This window comes from Arvicola amphibius, chromosome 7 (assembly GCF_903992535.2).
Source record: "Arvicola amphibius chromosome 7, mArvAmp1.2, whole genome shotgun sequence".
NCBI classification, from domain to species: Eukaryota; Metazoa; Chordata; class Mammalia; order Rodentia; family Cricetidae; genus Arvicola; species Arvicola amphibius.
In genome coordinates, this window is record NC_052053.1 from 73,387,562 (window position 1) to 73,408,700 (window position 21,139).

Consider the following 21,139-nt stretch of genomic DNA (forward strand, 5'->3'; position numbering starts at 1 on the left):
TGGATTATCCAAATGGGCAGGAAGGTGCCTGCACTAACCACGTTTATTTCCTTCTTATTTATTCTGAGTTCCTGGGTGCCCCTGCTTCTTCCTCACCCAGCCTGTCAGCCCTCTCTTCTGCCTCTTCCACCTGGGCTGAGACATTCCAGGTATTTTTCATACGTTTTCCCCATAACAAATGCAGAGTGTGATATTTATTTATTTATTTAGTCAGAGGCGCCCAAGCATTTAGCAGTTACCAATGATCAAGAGTACATTTTGCAAACAAGTAATAAATTTTAACAGCAATTTGTCCATGAATTGTGGCCTTTGGATGATATATTTGATTTTCCCCCAGAAGCTGAACTTCTTTGTCATCTAGGTTTGATTCATATTTTAATTTTTTTAAAAGCAAATGGTGTGTATAACACATTGCAACATTGAGCTGATTGCAAATGCTATTTGGGTTGCCGTCAATATTTTTAATTTATGCTGTTCGAGATACACAGGGACCCCCGGCCCACTCTGCTAACAGCTGCAAATCCACACATCTCTGCCCCTGACATTTTATACTCTGTAGTTTTCTTAATGTTGTATGGATTTTTTTTAAAAGAGGGAGGATAATTTATGCCAGTGCCTTTTAATGACGCACCTTTACCCGAAGATAAAACGTGTGCCCACTTCCCTTGCCCCCACCCTTTTGGCCTGGGTTCCGAGGATCACATTTTCTTATGAAAAAAACAGGCTGCCTTCTTGTTGCACCCCACAACTGGTGCATTACTTTGTGTTAATTACCTCAGGAAGGGAGAGTGGCTCAGATGCAATCATCTTTGTTTGTTAACACACCCTGGCTGCAGCGACACTCCCCATAAATAAAACATAACCGAGATTACAATGTCACGTTTGCTGCGACTCCAGACCCCGAGAATCATTCCAGTGGAATTCACAAAGCGTCCCCCATTAGCCAAGCTCCTTGGAAATGCAGTGTGGCCAGAGTGTGGCTTCTCAACCTTAGCCATCCTTGCCTCTGCAAGCCTGACTTCATCTAAAACCTGGGTACCGTTGTACTAGGAAGGTTGGCACAAGCTCGGAGATGCAGTCTATGAAAAAGAATCCTGACCACTCAAGGATAAAAAACAATAACATAAAGACCAGGTAAAAGGTGTGAAAAATCAGGACAGTGAAGATGTTCCATGGATATTAAATATATGGATGAAAGGATGCTCCCAACCGTGGGGCATTGGCAAAAGGCAACCTGCAAAAAGGAAGCGAAGTCACGAGCCGCTGACTGCTGAGCCTAAAAGACAGCAGTAACAGGTTCTGAGGAGGACAGGAAGCAACAGGGACGCCCAGGGATTGCCGGCCAATGCAAGACGGTAGAGTTCTAGAAAACGGCTTGGCGGAGTCTTAGGAAGTTAAGAGCATACCCTTACCATAGGAAGCAGCAATAGCACTCCTAAGCATTTGCTGAAGGGTAGTAAAAGCAAAACATTTTATTCAAAATTAGCCAACCACACAGAACAGAACCTCAATCCCGAGAACGTCCCAACTGTTCAGCCATGGCGGCCATGGTTAAATGTGTAAACAGATGGACTACTAGTCGGCATGAAAATCAAGGGACCCTTTACTCGTGCAGGAGCATGGATGGCTCTCCAATTCACTGACATTACATGAAAGATGCTGACGACATTATTGGATTCATTTAGAACTTTGGTGAGGGCAAAGCCGAGCACTGGAAAGCAGATCGATAGATGGGGTGGGGGCTGACTTTAAAAGGGCACTGGAGGTGATGGAAATGTTTTCTGTGGTGAATATTTTTTATATATATATATTACACACACATATATGTGTGAATACACACATATATATGTGTATGTATGTATATATATATATATATATAATATGTATATATAATAATGGTGGCTACAGGGCTGAAAACACGTCACAAAATTCCCTGTGTGTGCTTGCAATCAGTGAATTTTACTGAATAGACTTCCCTGGAGGCAGTTACCAAAAAGAACTCCTAAAATGAACTTGGCACATTTCTAGGAAAGCAGGAGGGGTACACATCTCAGAGATGCAGCCATCTACAAGAGTCCGGGTGATTTTAGCCTCTCCAGAATTCACGCTACAGGCTGAGCATGCTGCTGGGAGAACTTGGAAACTGTGAACAATTCCCGGCATTCCTGCTACATCGACCTGAGTGGTCAACTTCACTCATTGGTGGTTGCCTTCTCCCACCTACCCAGCCATCACTTCAAAGTCCTTCCCCATTTATTTCTGTAGCTGCACCCACTTTGCTGAACAGACAGAGTCACCTGTGACACTTCTGCCACGGAACAAACGTGCAGAATCCTCACCCTGCCCAGGAGGTTCATCTGTGACCTCTGGCCCCACAGGGGGTCTCACATATACCCTTGATTAGAGAAGACTCCCGCTTGGATGCCATAGGGCTCTTCGGGATTCAACACGAGACATGCAAACCTCTTAGTTCCTGCTGTTTGGCTCAGAAGATGGTGACCCTGGCCTGGAATACAAGCATATTCTCACACTGTATAACTGTTTATTTGGAAGCTTTATGAGCAGGATGAAGACAGTGCTCTCAGCCCGCTGGCCTGTTTTAATATGCTGTGTGGGCTCTGTACACTGATGGGTGGCAACGGTGACAGCCACCATCTCACTGTAAATCTGCAGTCTTGACAGAGAAATGAACAGCAGCAAACCCCAAAGCAGAGAAGGATGGGTGTTGCACTGAAGGAAAGGCCAGTGTGCTGGCACACTACCTTGCTTGGAGACCGCCATCTACAAACCCCAAATCTTCTCTCCCGGGCCTGGTAGATGAACCAAGGTTATAGGCTTGACAGAGATCTGGGCACAGAAGACTAGCTCAAAAGGAGGGGGTGGACAGGGTAAGGAAATACAGGAGGCTGGGGAGGTGCCCCGGCAGTGGTTGTAAGTGGCCCTGTCTATGTGTGTCTGGTTCCTATGACTGAGGGAGTATGACAGAGTCAGGGGCTGCAGGAGAGCAGCCGATGACATTGCAGGGACCCATGTGTCAGGGAGGTCCTTCCACGGGTTCATCCCTGCTGGGAATGTCACCTCTGTGTAACAGACTTACACAATGATTTCCACTTAGGAGACTTAATATCAAATACATGTGTGTTCCTGCGCGTGTGCGTGCATGCGTGTGTGCACGTGTGTGTTAAATAAACTCTGGTAGGGAATCCAAACAGTTAGTACAAGAATAGAACATATCCCTGGACTTCTGTTTTCTGGGTGCACATTGGTGTCGTTTCCAGGTCATTTAGCACTAGCGGTGCTGGTGCGAGAAAGCTGCAGAGGGGGCTCCTACCCAGTTCTGAGTTTGGGTCACATCTTGGTTGCCCTGGCTTGGACCTCTCCGCCTGGAGCTTCTTGGTGCTTGGGGATGTCAGAGAATGAATTTTCATTTCTGCTGGGGATGGTTCAAGTGAGACACTTCAGGGAGTGGAAGGCAGCATGGCTTCCTAAAGGATGGGTGGGCTTGTGTGAGGAGAGGAGCCTGTGACCCCTGCCCCCAAGTGGCTGTGGAGGGAGGAAGACTGAAATAAAAAAAAATACAGGGTACCAAAGGACGGACAAGTCCTCTGTACCAAGTTAATCACCACCTTGTAAAGTGACAGAGAACAGCCCTGAGGGCCGCTTCTATCCTCCATAACAGTTGGATATTTGTGGGAGGGGCTGCTGTTTACAATGGACACAAATAGGTCAGAAGCAGTGACTTCTGCAGTTGTCCCCTCCATCTGCTCCTTCCCACTCCCACACCACTGTCTTCATGGTAACAATGCATTGGTGCTGCTTCCTGTTGAGCTGGGAAGCGATGTGGGGACTGGAGCATTATGTTCGTTGCATGCTGGGAAAACATGTAATCAGGTACTTGTAGAGGTTTACAAAACTTGGGGAAAATAAAGGTGGTGAGATCATCTTCAAAAGTACTTTACATTTGGGAACATTGGTTCCTGTTTGTAATCTTAGCACTTGGGAGGCTGAGGCAAGGGGATTGCCATGATTTCAAGGCCAGCCTGGGATATAGGGTGAGACTTGTTTCAAACCAACCAACCAGCTAACCAACCAACCAGTCAACCAGCCAACCAACCAACCAACCAACCAACCAACCAACCAGCCAACCAACCAACCAATCAGCCAACCAATCAACCAACCAACCAACCAACCATCCATCCATCCATCCATCCATCCATCCATCCATCCATCCATCCAGCCAACCACCCAACCAACCAAACAACCAACCAAGATCCCTATGACTTTTAGTGCCTTTGAAGGAGGGCTGTGGGAGAATGAAGTGGGGGTGGGGGTCAGAAGCGGCCTCTAATCCCAGTTCCAGTGACGTTCTCATGCCACTGTTTAGGTATTTTTCCTTCTCTTTGAACTCTAAAGGATTCCCATAAGCAGTGTAAAAGGAGAGACTACGCGGGGAGGTCATCAGGGGAAGAAGACAAGAAAAAAGAAACAAAAGACTTGCATGAAACGACAACGTATTCATTTATTCTTGCTAGAACTCTGGCCCTAAGCTTCCCAGCTATCAAAGCAAGGAGAGAAATAAATGACCACTTGTACTGTCCGCCTGTTCTATGTGTACTACGGTACTACGCCTGCAGTGCAGTGCCTGCACTACGAGATGGTGGTTCGTTCACAAGCCTGGCAAGGGGTTGGAGATTTAAACGCAGCACACAAACACACAGAGACAGTGACACAGGTCATCCTGAAACAAGAATGCCAAGAATGCCAACTTTATTGTGCTCCAGGGCAGCTTACAAAGTGCCTTCTGTGACCAATGGCCACACCCTAGCTCTCAGGATCCTTCAGCTGCAAGCCACCAGAAACAACCACTCCCTTGTCTCGTACTCAGAGCGGCTGCAAACACAGGAAAACAAGCTGTTTTGCTCAGAGCAGCTGCAAACTCAACAAGCTGTTTACGAAAATTCAGGGTCTGGGAGGGGTCCTCAGTCCCCAACATCTCCCTCTTTTCTATATAATTAGACCAAGGTTCTGGACTAGCATGGGTGTGACACAAATTTGATAGCAATAAGTTGGAAAATACCCTAGCAAACATGCTCATTCTATGTTCAACATGAATGATATTAAGTGCTGGTGCTGGCTACAAGATAGTCACAGCAGCCGTCTGGCTGATGGCAATTCTGGCTGCCATGGAAGAGGCCACAGCGGCAGCAGCCACTACAAGCCACAGTGATCCTGAAGTCTCTCTCGGCCCCAGTGGCTCCACCAGGCTGGGCACCAACTGGGCCAGGGCGATGTGCCTCCCGCCACTGCCGCTGGGAGCTGGGGAAGCAGGTAGGCTTGGGGATCTTCCGTGGCTGGTGCACAGGTCCTTTGGGTCCTGCAGGAAAGTCCACCACTTGTGCTGCAAACTCTTGGGTGTGCAGAGCCAGAGACCGCAACCTTCTTTATATGCCTGCACAGACGGGTAGCCCAGCGGGAAATGAGCGACTCCAACTGGCCTCAGCTCCAGCACTTGTTGCTTTGGCTACCAATGCTCCTGGTTGCTGATGTTCCCGTCACCACCACCTCCTAGGGCATCCCACCCTCGGCCCCACAACCTCCAGTAGGGAATTTGGGCATCATTTTCTCAACTACTTCCTGCTGTTTATTGGGTGAAGTATCTTCGGGGGGTTTTCACCACAACCTTCAGGGAGTTTGCTCTCATCTTCCGTGGAAATAAAAGCAGAACCTCCCCTCCAAAGCAACACATCCTTAGCAGTCCCCAGAATCAAATGTCTCTCTCCAGGCGAAAAAGAAAACATAATAATATCTAAATCAAAAAACCAAAAGAAAACACAACAATATGCACATTCCATCTTTCCAAGGCCTCCAATTCACCCTCCCGCCTCCTCTTTTTTACTTTCCTGTTGGCCAGAGTTCCGGAGGGCGTGCCTCAGAGCGTCTCTGGGGATGAAAAAACACATAGACACACAATGCAGATTCTCTGTACTTATTCCATCTCTTCACGGCTTACTATTTTTTCTTACTCCTTTCAATCTGAGCGTCTATACTTTGTCTCTCTTAAAGACTCACTCTTTTTCTTTTAGTCTTTTCGAGGCCTTCCATTCACTCTCCCACCTCCTTCTTTATTACTTTCCTGCTGGCAAGCCTTCTGGAGGGCGTCCCTCAGAGAACCTCTAGTTCCCTATCTCAGCGGAGCCTTCTGCTGTGGTGCCTGCATCACCTGAAATCGCTATGGGGCAAGAGTCTGGGAAAGCAAAACACATATAGACCATATACCCATCTTCAATCCACCCTCGCCATACCCGAGGACGATCTCTCAGCGTGTTCCTAGTTCCCGATCTCACTGAGGGCCTCCACTTGGGAAGCCCCCCACCTGTTCTATGCTCTATGTGCTACGGTACGGTTTGTGAGCCGGGCAAGGGGCTGGAGATTGAAACACACACACACACACACACACACACACACACACACACAGAGAGAGAGAGAGAGAGAGAGAGAGAGAGAGAGAGAGACAGAGAGAGAGACAGAGAGAGAGACAGAGAGAGACAGAGAGAGACAGAGAGAAGAGAGAGAGAGAGAGAGAGAGAGAGAGAGAGAGAGAGAGACATGGGTCATTCTTTATTGTCAGCTTATATAGGGCTCTGGCCATGCCCCAGCTCTTGGAATCTTTCAGCTACAGGCCAACAGAAACCACTCCCCTGTCATCAGGGTCTCCTGCTCAGAGCAGCAACAGACTGCTCAGAGCAGAGGAAAGCAAATTGTTTACAGGAAATTCAGAGTCTGGGGGTCCACAGTCCCCAACAACCACTCGCCCAGTTTATGCTGTCTTCAGCAAGAAAATCTAGAGCCAGACTGTTGCCCAAGAGCCCACTACAAAAATTCTACTTCAGTAAACACCATTTCCCAGGGAGAGCCCAGCACGGCCTTGGCTTGCTAGACCAAGACTTAGGTTTGCATCATGGCTGTAGCATTTTCTTCTATGTGCCGGTCCCAGCAGCACTGAGTGAAGGAAGGCAGCCATGCTGAAGTCCAACAGAAGATAGGAATCATGAGGCGTGTCTCAGACCCAGGTCCCTGTTGGAACTGGAGATAACATCTCTGAAGATGGGAATCATGAAGGTGTGTCTCAGACCCATGTCCCCGCTGGATCTGGAGATGGCATCCCTGAAGATGGGAATCATGAGGCGTGTCTCAGACCCATGTCCTGCTGGATCTGGAGATGGCATCCCTAAGGCTCGTCCGTGGTGGTGTCAGACGCAGGGTTCGAGGGTGGCATAGCCCTCTTGAGAAAGTGAATGGGTTTTGGAAGGAGAACGCGGTAACATGAGAGTAAAATGACCTCTCGGCTCCCCAGCTGGAGTGACCTCTAGTTTCTCAGGGCAGGGCCTGGAGTTTCAGAGTGGCTTCCTTGCCCCAGGATTGGAGACAAAGGTTCTACCTTGTTGAATATTGTTATAGGTATATGAAGTGACTCCCCAACCCCACCCCTGGCACAAGCTCATGTATTGAATTTCTAGCCATTGAGAATTGAGATGCTATTGGTCCAGAGGGCTCTGACATGAACCCGGACACCACAAAGCCATAGAACCTACTAACCATGACCAAAGTCTCGAAAACCCCTAGCCAAAAGAATCCCTTCTTCCTTAAATGTTTTCCTCAAGTACTCTGTAACAGTGATGAAAGCTAATACCTTAAACATTGCTGCCCAGAGTTCCCTCTAATGTCCACCCTCTAGAACACAATTGTCAGGGCCGAATTATTAATTCTTCAGCATGTCTGGAGGGCTCTTTTACAGCTTGGCACACCTGGGAGGAAGGAACCTCAACTGAGGAATTGTCTCTATCAGATTGGCCTATGGGCACATCTGTGGGACATTTTCATGGTTAATGATTGATGTGGGAGAGCCCAGTCTACTGTGGGTGGTGCCATCACCTAGGCATAGAAGGTTAGAACCTAGGAGGTTCTGGGCTGTATAAAAAAAGGTAGTTGAGCAAGGCAATGAGGTACAAAACATAAATTCTCCATAACCTCAGCTTCAGTTCCTGCCTCTAGGTTCCTGCTGTGGCTTTTCCCTCAATGATGGGCTATAACTGGGATGGATAAGCCAAATTTAACCCTTCTCTCCCTGTCTTTGGGTGGCTATTACCGTGATGAAACACCATGACCAAAAACAACTAGGGTAGGAAAGGGTTTATTCTGCTTATATTTCCACATCACAGTTCACCATCAAAGGCAGTCAGAGCAGAAACTCAAACAGGGTAGGAACCTGAAGGCAGGAGCTGATGCATAGGGTATGGAGGGGCGTTGCTTACTGACTTGCTCCTTTTGGCTTGCTCAGCCTTTCTTGCAGTACTCTGGACCACCTGCCCAGGATTGGCACCACCCACAGCAGGCTGGACCCTCCTCCATCAATCACAACTTAAGAAAGTGCCCTATGGACTTACCTGCCCTATAGCCCAATCTTATGAAAATATTTTTTCAGTTGAGGCGCTCTCTTCTCAGATGACTTTAGCTTGTGTTAAGTTGACATGAAACTAGTCAGGACACCCTCACCCCAGGCTGGGTTTGATCATGATGTTTATCAGTCAGCAAACTAGGATGCTCTGCTTTATCTGGCCAGTGCTGCTGCGGTGGGAAGCCAACGATGTCATTTAAAAAGTTTCAAGGGACACCAGAGGGTCAGGGGTCATTTTGCTTGGACTCGTGACATTTGAGGGTATCAGAAAGGGCAGGGTTGAGACCCACTGACCCTGGACTTCTTTGTCAGTGCGGTGATGCCTGTCCATCTGTAGCCAGATGTTTCCACACTGACTGGGATGCTCACAGATCTTGTGACATTTCCATGAACACCAGGTTAAGAGTCCCTCCGCCCCCCATGGCATGCTGGTTAGGGATTGTTTGATGACAGTGATAGAGTTAAACTCAAATGGGTCTGGACTGAGAGGGACTTCACTGTTTCCTGGAAGCCATCGAGTCGAGCTGGATTCGGAGCCTTGAACGGTGTTACAGAACAGCAGTTGCGTCTTAAAGCTCATAGTCCTATTGACCTCCACTTGGCTTCATCTGGCAGGTAAAATGGTTCTGGTGTCTCAGGCTCAGCAGGAGCCTCTGACTGTTCTTGTATGGCTCCTCTGTCCATTTCCGGACAAGCAGCTGTAGCTAGGGTGGGGTACTCTGATTGGCAGCTTGGCTGCTGCCATGGGTGGAAGATAGGATCTGACTGTCTTAACAGGACCATATGGAGCTGGAACATCCTCCAAGGAACCGGAGGAGGGGGCAGAAAGGGAGTGTGATATTCACATGGCACCAGCTTACAACTATCACTGCCTACTCTAGAGGCCTGGGTGAACCCCACTGATGGTTAGAGGCAAGAGTCAGGGGTCAGGACACAGGACAGAGTGGTGTGGTGTGGGGAGGCACAAGGCCAGGCACGAGTTCCTGGGGACCAGCGGCATGGTTGGGTGTGCAAACACAGCACACAGCTAGATAGGGCTCAGAACTGTAGATATGGGTCACCTTGCAGTGCCAGGGTCAGAGGCATGGGTGGTCTCAAAGAGCTCCGGCTAAGAGTAGTGGACTGAGTTCTAGCCCACTCACCTGGTGACAAAGTGGGGTCTAACTAGGTTTTCAAAGCTGGCTGTATGTGACAGGTGACTGTACTGGTTGTATTTAGACAGTGGCCTAGAGACAGGAACTGAAAACTGGCACTGTGTCTGAGTCCTTGGCCTCCACTGGTAGGCAAATTACTCTTGGCCCTTCCAGTCCTCAGCTACCCATGAATTCTGCCAATCTTTAGACTCTACCAAGTGGAGCTCTTAGTAGCCCGGTAAAAATAGCCTATCTTGTAGCATCTAGAATCTTCTCTGGTATCACAGGAGGTGTCCCCAAGTGTTTCCTACACTGCAGGGACCACACAGGGAAACCCACACTTGCTGCTCAGACCCAGACCCAGGCCTATCTGGGATACCACAACCGCCACTTCCCCACCCCCGTGGAGCTTATCTTTCCCAGCTGTGAGCAGAGAAGGGGGCCTGAGTAGGACCCCAAGTCCCTGGGAGGGAAATTATGCCACTTTCTGTCTGCCTAATCAAAAGCACGCTCTGGGGAAGGGAGGAGAAGGCAATTTCGTGATTGGTTTCAATTAAAGATTTGCTACTATTTGATTAAGATGTATTATTGATTTGGGATTGTTCCAAGCTAGCCTAGGCCTGCTTCCTGAGGGGGAGGGGTTTGGGAATTGATTGGCGCCAGGCAGGCTGGGAGCTGTGGGGGCCAGCTGCATGCCGCCTTGCTTTCCTTTGCAAAGTCTAGTATGGCCATGTCCTATTCTGGTCAGAGCCCTGTCACTGACTGGAGGTGGGACCTTCCTGATTCAGCATGGCCATGGACACCTCCTTTGTGTCTAGCTCTGCCTTCCTACTCTGGCTTCCTCATCATACTCCCTCTGTCTGTGTTCTGTCATCCCTATCCTTCCCTGAGCAATATCCTTGTCGGTTCTCTTTGCTGTGCATTCTCTTTGCTTGCTATGTAGGTCAAGTCCAGCCCTGTCCCTGTTCCTTTGTGGCATCCCTGATGCTCCCCAGACAGACTGTGTGTGGCCTCTATTCTCCAAGGCCCGGATATAGCCATGTCTGTGGAATTCCAGGCAGTGGGCCGGCCATGCTGCGTGAGCGAGAGAGCTCAGACCTTTATAGCCTTGGGCACAGTGGCAGAGGGGGCAGAGAGCTGCTTGGGTGGGAGGGCCTGATCCCAGCTGGCTGGACCACCCACCAGCTTGAGCTGATCTCTGGAGCTCAGCCGGTTCCTGCACATGGTCCTGCTCCGCTCTGGGCCAGTGTGTCATTCGATGCTCATTTTCTCATGCCAAGAGCAGGGAACCGGTGGAATGTTCCTCCAGCGGGTGCAGACTCAGGTGACCGACGGGAGTGGCGGCTTCTGAACCCAAAGCTGTGGCCTGGCTCTATCCGCTGGAAGCAGCCACAGGGACTCATCTGTGGTTCACAGTTTCCCACCTGTGGACCGTTGACAGGTGGGCTTATGTGCTATGGTCCTAGAACAATGTCTGGGGCTAAAAGCAGAGCCTGGCCCCTTGGCTCCTGTGTTCCTGCCAGCCCCCAGGTAAGGAGGGGACTTTGATGGGGCTACGGTAGCCATCCTCCCTCAACAATGGGCCTCTTTATCTTGGCAGCTACCCATGGGCCACCGAGTATCTGGTCTCCTGGTGATGAAAGCCCACTGAAGAGCTCCCAGCTTTCCTGTGGTGGCTGGAGGAAGCAGGTCTCCAGGGTAGTGGGGGTTTCTGGTTTATAGAGAGTTCCCTTCCAAACTCCTCCAGGAGATACCAGGTGTCGGAGTTTCCTGTTCCACAGAGGGTGCTACCCTGAGGAGTCCCTTTCATGTCCTCAGTGGAATGACTCAGCCAGGCTCCATTAGTTATTAGCCTTCCCATAGACCACACACACCTCTTGACACCAGACTATCTGCATGTCACATGCCAAAGTGCCACCCCGGGTTCTTGAACATGACTTTATTCTGCCATATGTCCATATTTGGGGCTGGGACCTTTACCTGTCTCACCCTAACAGGCAGAATGGCTGGCTTTTGTCTACCTGTCTGATAGCTGACAGTCTCATATCCCTGGAGACTGTAAACACAACAGGACAGGCTTACTTTCCACTGTATATCTAACACACTGTCCCGAGCCTCGTACAAGCAAGCCCCCCACCCGCAGCACTCTACGATGGGTCAGCCAACCATCGCCCCCCTTAGTCTCACCTCTATAGTCTCTGTCAGTGGGCAGAACAGTTTGACAGTTTGATCTATGATCTCTAGGGAAGTGGCCCCTGTCCCTTTTAACAACCCCCCACCCCCAGATATGAGGTTAAGATAAAGGGCCTTGATCTGAATACCCAGGCTCCCTTTGGCCCCGCTGACATCTCTTGACCTTTCAGATACTGCTTCAAAGAGGAAGGGACCCTGCTGTGCTGTGGCCCTGCAGAGGGAGGCCCCAGTACGGGAAGGGAAGGAGCAGACAGGGGTTGGCAAGTGGATCTGAGGAATCCCGAGCCGAAGCCTCTGGTGGCAGAGGGGAAGCGCCATATACAGGCGTTCTCGGGAACCTGGGCCTCACCTCTGCCTGATGGTGCAGGGGCTCCTCTTCATCTTCACGGTCCACTCTGCCCCTGCACCTCCCTGGTGTCTGTGAAACTCATTGAGGGCTGAAATCTAGAGCGCAGAGTCCCTCAGCCCTCACAGTGGAATGCATCCTTTGATGGCATTTGGCCAAGCTGCTTTTGACTACGGTTGGACCAAAGGGATGGGGCCTGGGAGGGCAGATCTTGAAGACGAGAAAGAACATGGCCCAAGCTCCTCCCTCTGAACCTGTGGGAGGGCGTTCTGTGAGCAGCCACACTCGGGCTTGTGGATGAGCATGTGCTAAGGTATTGGTTAAATATCAACAGAGATACTTGCTCAGTTGGGCCTCTCTAGGCGGTCTGTCCATCTGGCCTTGCTCATTGTGATGTGAATCACAACCAGGGTTATGGAGGCCCTTCTGACTCCAGATACATATGGATAGAAAATCTGGATGGCCAACCCTACTATGGAGCTTAGGAGGCTTAGGGAGACTGCTCCAGCCCTACCGGGGCAGGGCCTGCTGCGGAGGCTTGAACTACTAGCCTGGGACTGTGCCACCTACACCTTAGCTTTGTGCCCCAAAGTCCCTAAGTCCTCGTAGCTTTGTCCTGTGCACAAGGAGATGGAGGTACAGGACTAAGTGCAGCCATCACTCTGGCCTCTTATCCCTGCCGGCTCCAGCCCCTAAGTGTGGAGGCTTGCTTTCTGCAGTCTCCTGTCAGAAGTATCTAAACCCTCCCCTTGATAGAAGGATTCCTTTCTTTGATTTCTTGCTGGGGATTCGGGTTGGAAACATGATCCCACTGAGTACAAACAGGGCCATGTCATTTTCTGTGTAACTCTTTGAAATGTTCCCCCAGGAACAGCAGCCCAGGAGTAGCTTAGGGCCTATGTTGTTTTATTACTCCGTGTTCAACACTGGGAGACCTACCAGACATGCTGTAAACTGTACCCAGGTGTGAATGTTCTGAGCAACAACTGGCCTTGGAAAACAGAATGGTGAGGGATGGAATACATGTCAGGTGGGCTCCCGGGAGCCAGCAGAGACTCCTGGGAGGGAGCATGAAGGACACCTGGAAGGCAGGATGTTTTATAGACATGAAGCCTGGCTCTGGTTGGGAGTCGGAGGCCTGACATCTGCGTGTCCTTCCCTGATTGAGATCATGTGGAATCTTGCTGGGCTCCTTCTGGGGACTGCTGTCCTAGTTTGACTGTGGGCCTCCCTTGTCACTTCCCACCCCACCCCGGCTTCCTTCCAAGAAGTCTGTTCTGTAAGTTGTTGGCCCTGGCTTTCCTGTCTCCACTCAGAGAGGAGATTGTCGTTCCTGAAACAGGGCCTCATAAACCTGCAGCAGACACAGGGCAGAGGGCCGGCTGGGAGGCTGCGGTGCTGACAGGGAGATCTGCTTTCCCTAGAGAGCAAGCCGCTTCATAGGAGACCAGGAAAACGTGCCCAGAGGAGAAGAGTCTTCAGCTCGGCTGCCATCTGTGGTGATGGCCAGACTGCTGCTGGAAGCTCACCTTGTTCTCCATGTGAACATGCTCTTTTGGTAGAAATGCGACAAGTTCCTTTCCTCTCCCAAGGACACCTAATGCCGGTCCAATCAAAATCAAGGCAGAGACTTCTAGACATGAAACCTCTCTGGGAAGAAACAGAGGGCCACTTCATCCTTTGATGCCCGACTGCCCCCTCCCGTCAAACCTGCAGCCCCTGCCTCCCAGTCCCTTCTGATTGTAGCTCCTCCCTTTGGTTCATTCCAGATATTTCCAGCTCTACTGGGACAAGGGAGAGAGTCATGAATGCTTCAGGGCTCTGTCCTCCTCTGCTGTTCTCAGAAAGAAGGGGAAAATGTAAACACACGACCGTAGGGATCGGGTGAGGGGTCCTATAGTGTGGGGAGGGCTCCCGCCAGGATGGGGGGTCCTATAGTGTGGGGAGGGCCTCCTGAACCATGGCCTTGTTATGATTATTTCATTTATCTCTTTAACAGGAAAAATAAGTGAAGGTGAAAGCCAAAACAACTAGGCAGTCTGTTCTCCTGAGTGGTGTGAATGGCCTCTGTTCCCCCTTCTTGGGAAGAAGTACAGGGCTCCAGGCTCTCAGGATTGCTGTCCAAACAAAAGAGAATGCGTTCTGGAACCAACTGAGCAGAGGTTTGTTTCCATAGTCTCTGTCTGTCGTGGGTCCTTGTGATGCCTAGGGAGTGGACCCAATGCCTGGCACATCTCTTTTGTCAAGGGCTTATTCCAACGTGGTAGTCTTTGGTCAGTCTTGGGTCTGAGACCCCACTTCTCAGAGGAGAAGCAAAGGGACCTTGTGAGGCAGGCTGAAGCAGACCTAGGGGCAGAGTGTCTCCTGATTCAGTTTGCCATTAGGACCCAGGTATCAACAGAGTTCGTACAGCCTTGCTGGCCTTCCCAGGCAAGTGGGCAGGGCTCAGAGCTGACCCCTCTGTAGATGGCATTTCCTCTCACTGTCAACCACATCACCGGACGCTTAATGTAAGTCCATTTTATAGAGGAGAAAGTGAGGACAGGCCAAATGTCTACAAGGGCTCAGTGCTGGGATTTAGAGCCCTGTCTCTCTGGTTCAGATTCCGGGGCTGGGTGGTATAGAGGGAGAACCCAAAGTCTGCAGCATCTTCCCTACATGCGGAGGCTGCAGTGGAGCTGTCCCATCATCCTCTTGCCAGGGACATTTTCCCCAAGCCCCACTCCCGCTCAGCCCTCTCGTATCCCCACTGAGCATCACAGACTTCCTGGCTGTGTTCCCAGGACCACCTGATAAGCCCATATTAAAGCTGGAGAGGGAACCTGGCTGCTCTTGACATTGCCTCTGTCCTCTGTCCACACACCCTGCAATGTGGAGCCTGAGCTGGCTCCCTCCCAGCATATCTCAATTGCAGCCCGAGAGTATGAGACCCTAGACCCCTGGTACGTGTGCTCTACTCTCTTTTTTTTAAACCTGTTTTTTTCTTTCTGATTTTATTGAATTCTACATTTCTCATTTTTCTCTGCTCCCCTCTCTTCCTTTCCCCTACCCTGTAACCCTCCCCCAAGGTCCCTATGCTCCCAATTTACTCAGGAGATCTTGTCTTTTTCTACTTCCCATGAAGATTAGATCCACATATGTCTCTGTTAGGATCCTCATTATTGTCTAGATTCTCTGGGATTGTGAATTGTAGGCTGGTTTTCTTTGCTTTATGTCTAAAAGCCTCTTGTGAGTGAGTACATATGATGTTTGTCTTCCTGGGTTGGAGTTACCTCACTCAATATGATGTTTTCTAGATCCTTCCATTTGCTTGCAAATCTCAAGATGTCATCACTTTTTTCTGCTGTGTAGTACTCCATTGTGTAAATGTACCACATCTTCCTTATCCATCTTCGGGAGAGGGGCACTTAGGTTGTTTCCAGTTTCTGGCTATGACAAACAAAGCTGCTATGAGCATAGCTGTGTGCTTTACTCTTCACAGTGGCTACCACAATAGACTGCGACCTCTGCCCAGACCCTTCCCATGATGGGGAGCTCGCGACTTTCCAAGGTAGCCAGTGACATATCTAGACAGTTCCTATTATTGCAATATTCTCTTTCATAAATTTATATATGCTTTAAATGTTTTTATAGATTCATGATATAAGCTATGTACGTTTATAAACTCTATGTTGTCACATATAAATTTACATGCATTATATAAATTAAATACGCATCACCAACAAAGATCTTCTTATAATGTTCATTTCAATTTAAGCCAAAAATCTTTATTTAGTCTTTCTCATTTTGTTCTACTGAGATGTGTGTGTGTGTGTGTTGATCTTCCTTCCTTTAGCCTGCTGACTGCTGGATTCCAGGCGTATGCCACCACATTCCATGTGATGCCTTCCTAGCTATTGCTACAGTGTTCTCTGTTGCCAGCATCGCCCTCTCTTCTTAGCATACAGTGGTGCTCAGAACCTTGTCTCCTTCTCATCCATTCGCAACCAGGAAGCTCATGTGCTACCTGCTCTTTCCTAGATTGTGGTTATTTAATTTTGTCAGTTTTTAGGCAGGTAGGTCGCGAAGGGTCTCTCTGTTCCACAGCAAAGGCTTTATTTCTAGAACTGTCTACCGGCTCGTCCTTCTGCCAAATGGGCTCCAGCCTAGCTGTTTCTGGAGAAGAGGGGCCAAGAACAATTCCGGGGCAGTTTGGTACAGGAAGCCCTACGATAAGGAGATCTGGGTAGCAGGGAGCCGAGAGGCTGAGCTGGGAGAGGTGAGCAGGGCGGGGCCCAGGAGTGTCCTCACGCCTGACCCCACATCTACATCACAGCAGCTCCTGGTCCTTGTGGGCTCCCTCACCCCCGCATGCGTGACTTCAGTGGTCCTCCTTAGAGTCTGCTGAGACATTTTACAGCATGGGAAGCTGTCTCTCAGAGGCCAGAGATCAGTGATCACTGGCAGCCTGAGCCTGGGTAAGTGGAGCCCGATTCTGAAGCCAAGGCTGATGCCCTCCAGCTCTTGTGTGGTCAGTTGAGGAAAGGCACTTGAGGAGAGCTCCTCCTCCGGGGAAGAGAGCCTGGAGGGACAGGGATGGGAAACTAGAAGTGATCAGAAGAGCTTGAAGCTGGAGGCTGCTTTGACAACTGAGAGGCACGGGTGGGGGTGGGGGCAGGGCAGGGGGATTTTACAGGGACACAGGGACAGTGCTGGGGGCAGAGGTCAGAGGTAGGGCCAGATCCTGCAGAAGGCCCCACGTTTCTCACTTCAGCTGCCTCCACTCCTCTGCAGGGGGCTTCTGTCCCTTCAAAGGACTCCAACTTTTATATGTTGTGGCCTTTCAGTGAGGTTGTCAGCCAAACTCAGGTCTAGAAGGAGCTGAAGTTCCAGGGCCTGCACAGGGGCCTTCTAGTCTCAACAGGCCTTGGATGGCCTGGGCGCTGGCAGCTGCTCAGTCCAGAGCAGGAGACTCAGGCACGGGACCATTTGTAAAGAAGGGGACAGTGGCACCCTTTTCCAGGTATTCCTCTGTCCAGACTTAACCCAGACGGAACAGCTGGCCCAGCACAACAACCACCACGTGAAAAGCCCTGCTTTCCTCGGTGCTGCTCCACACACCTTACCACACACTAAAGGGTTTAAAGCCACACCGTGTACCCGGGGCCATAGACTTGGAGCTAGCTGTTATGGTAAAAATAAAACGCCACAGTTCCCCAAGTGGCAGCGGCGGGCAGTGGGCCACAAGGAGCAGCAAGTCCCAGTCAGTGAGCCGTGTCGCAGGTGAGAGACCGAGACAGATAGGCATGCCATGCAGAGTGAGGTAGACCATTACACTAGTGGCTGCGGTTCTGATTGTCCCTTCACCTGCCTAGCTCTGAGGACTGTGGAGGAGCAGTGGATACTTTCTGGAGTGTCATGCAATAGTCTCTATTCAGAAGGGTTACACGGACAAGATGTTCCACAGTTAGAAGGACCCCAGCCTGCTGGGGTTGGCTACACCTCTCCCCATAGGCGTACTCCCATGTAACAGGCTGGACTTGGCATCATGGGTCTACAGCTCAGTCCCACAGTGCAGTTCAGTGTAATGGACCCCAAGGAGGATGTAAGATGCATTTATCTCGGACTAGGGAAGCATCTTCATCACCATACTGAGAACTTCGCCTCCTGCAGGCTTCTCCAGTGTGGCTCTATTTCTTGGGCACATTACAACCATGGGAGGCTCAGTACTTTTCTGCCTGTAGGTTTTAGGGATAGACCAGGTGGAAGGAAGTTTTGGTGGTCATTCAACCAGAAAGCATCTCTTCAGTGTGTCTGGTTCTCGGTAGTGCTTTTTCATGGGGAGGCTATGTGGTTTAGTGCATCCTACCCCTAACTCACACAGATGTACCATATACTCACCCACAGACACGATTTAAGCACACACATGCACAAGTACACATAGTGTGAAAGAGAAAACATGCATCATGTTTCACAGGCTCTAGGAGGAGCCTGGCAGTACGAGCTTTCTGTTGATCTTGGAACAGGCTGGAGTTAGCGAATTACCCCTCCTTGGAGCAGCCTGGGAATTTCTGGCCTGCGTGCTTGGGGGAAAGGGGTGAAGGATTAGTTTCCTGTCCTGATGGGACAGTGGGGAGGCAAGTCGTGGCAGTGAGCGTGCGTGTGCATGCCTGTGTCCATCCAGAAAGCTGGGTGGCTGGGTTTGGCAGGGTCCTTCAGTGGCTGCAGCTAATCTTTGGAGGTCTTTGTTGACGGTTTCCACACTAAGAAAGTATGCTTTGGGGTGGATTTTGCAACTCCAGGCTTCTTCATGTATTGATGGCATTATTAAGGCAATAAGCCAGAGGCGGGGACCCTCTGTTGCCCAGGACGGAGAACCCAACTCCTCCGTCAAAGTCAGGCTAAATTGCCCAAGCAGGACTGACCTCTGTGTCAGCTGCCACCTTCAAGGTAGCAATGACACCAGCCACATACAGCTTGTCTCTCTGTACGTGCAGAGCGGTGGCATAGGATAGGCACTCCACCAGTAGTTGCCTGGGTTGGTGCTCCTGGCAACTGTGAAATCGGTGCTTCTGTTGTTTCCTCCTTTGTAATCAAAGATGCTAACGCTGAAGCTGGTCACAAACAAAGGTCGTTAGTGCCTTACAGGGTCCTGGATGGGAAGTACGCTCAACATAAATAAATCTTTGTTCTTAATACAACATAACACAACACACTCAGTTCTGTACTAAGCCCTTCTAGATATTTTTCCTGCAAGATGCTATGAAGGGACTTCTGCATATTTCTACAGAGGCCATTTGTGTTAAGGGACTTGGTTAAGGCCAGAACTCGATGAAGCCGGTGAACTCCTTGACAGTCAGGGAGTCACTTCCTGAGGCCACTCACTGCCATTGCCTTGCAGTTGGAGCAGAGGCAAGGCAGTGGCCAGTGGCCTTTTGAAGATCGCTGGGCTTTATATAAACAGGAGGTGGGGCAGAGGGCACTCCCCTATGTGGTAATGTGATAGGGAGCTCCTTACGGTGGGCACTAATCAATTAATAGGCCCGCGTGCATTTGAGACAGATGATCCTCCAGCAACGCTGGCCCTGTGCAGCATGGCGGCAGCGTGCGAGGCCGTGGGGGAGACAGGGCCTGCTAACTGAATTTGTAAAGCGGTGTGAGAGTAATGTGCTTATGTAAAACCAGTGGACCAAAAATACAGACTAAGAAAACCCAAAGGCCGCACAATTAGTAATAGAGAACAAACATGCTATTTTCCCTCATTTTTTTTTCTTGACATTGCCATGGAGGGTTTCCTCTCATTCATCAGAGGCGAGAGCCTGCTGACAGTCTCCAGGAGCTTGGCTGGCTGGCTGGGGTGGGCTGGGGGTGGTGCCAGGGGCCCCGGGACTCCCTAGTTCCATGCCTGGCACTGGGCCTGACTTGTTGGATTTGAACTCTGGCTATTCAGGCTGAATCTAGTCTTTATAGGGAATTATAGCAATCTGTCCCTCTAACTATACGCTAGAGGGTTCTAGAAGGGATCGGGCACTGTAGCCTGGTGGATAAAGAGTTCTAGCAGGGCTAGGACTTTTTGTGTAGAGCTCCAAGTTTTCTCCTGGCCTCATTCTCCCTGACTATCGTCTACATGTCTGAGATCTGGGGTAGGCTCTGCCTGTCATGTGGAGGGTGCCTGCCTCCCGCTCGGGTTATCTATGTCCTGTTTGTTTCTCCCCTGCCTTAGGAGCTCATGGTTTGTACACCTGACAGAAGTATTTACAAAGGAGTCTTGGGGACATTGGCTAGAGTCACAGCTCAGAAGGCAGCCGTCCTGCTTGAACCAAAGATCCTGAATTTAGAGCTGCTCAGGAAGTGAACAGGCCCTGCCCATGAGGCTGGGCCACCTTCTCCTGGCCACGGCCATCTGGGTCTCACAGAACAGCAGGATGGGAACCCCAGAGATATAGATACAAAACACTAAATTAGATACAGGGGCCTAGGGAATGCCTGGTCCCTTCCTGAATATGGCATTATGTATGAACATCAGCCTTCTCTGAGCCAAGGTTTCTTGTTCCCTGGTCAGCGCACTGAAGTGCTGAAAAGTCGAGGAGAGAAATGATATGGGAGTGACCCTTGAATGTTTGTCATACACCTGTTATGGACGTGACACTGTGTTAAATCATGGTGATTTCATGTAAAACAACCAGTGGCCCAGCAAACCAGCCAAGTGATTAACGAACATAATAATCAACCAACAAGTTAGTCAATAGAATGACCAACCAATCAACCAGACAACCGTCTATTGGATAGGTTACTAACCATCCTTCCAGTGAACGACTGACCAGTCAACAAGCCAACCATTCAAGAAACCAATTAACCAACACAATAACCAACTATCAACAATCAAAACTGCCCAATTAACCAACCAGCTTGCTAACTAATCAGCCAACCAACTTACCCACTGACCTGTCCATTACTAAACTGACCAATTAACCAATTTACCAATAACCAGTCCACCAAACTAACTAGTTCACCCACCCATTAACTAGTTGACAGGCTGGTTGACTGGCTCATTGGCCAGCAGAATAGGAGGCATTGCTTTGCTGAGGAGAGAGATGAAAAAGTCCCACAGCACAGGTGACATGCCCTCTAGACAGGTGTAGAGGAAGCAGATGGTAGAATCCATAAACACTGTGAGATGGCCATCTGGAAAGGGGCAGAGGTAAGTCAGGAAGTGTAGGATGTGTTGAGATAGCGTGAGATAGCCCATACTAGGTCTTCCTGGCAGGTACATTTAAAAATGACAGAGACAGGACGAAGGACCTGCAGTTTACTCATGAATCCAACCAGCTCCACGTATCAGGTGACGGACCAAGTGAAGGTGAGGAGGTGGGTTCATATGTGACCTGAGTGGCTTGGCAGATCTGACCCTTTCTGAGGCAGGATCTCCCACCAGGAGATTGAGATGTGGTCCCCTAATTCCAGGGCTCCCACCTTGCTGCCAGGGTGGCTGCTTCCTCTGTCCTCTGAAAACTCGGGTCTTAAGATAAACTC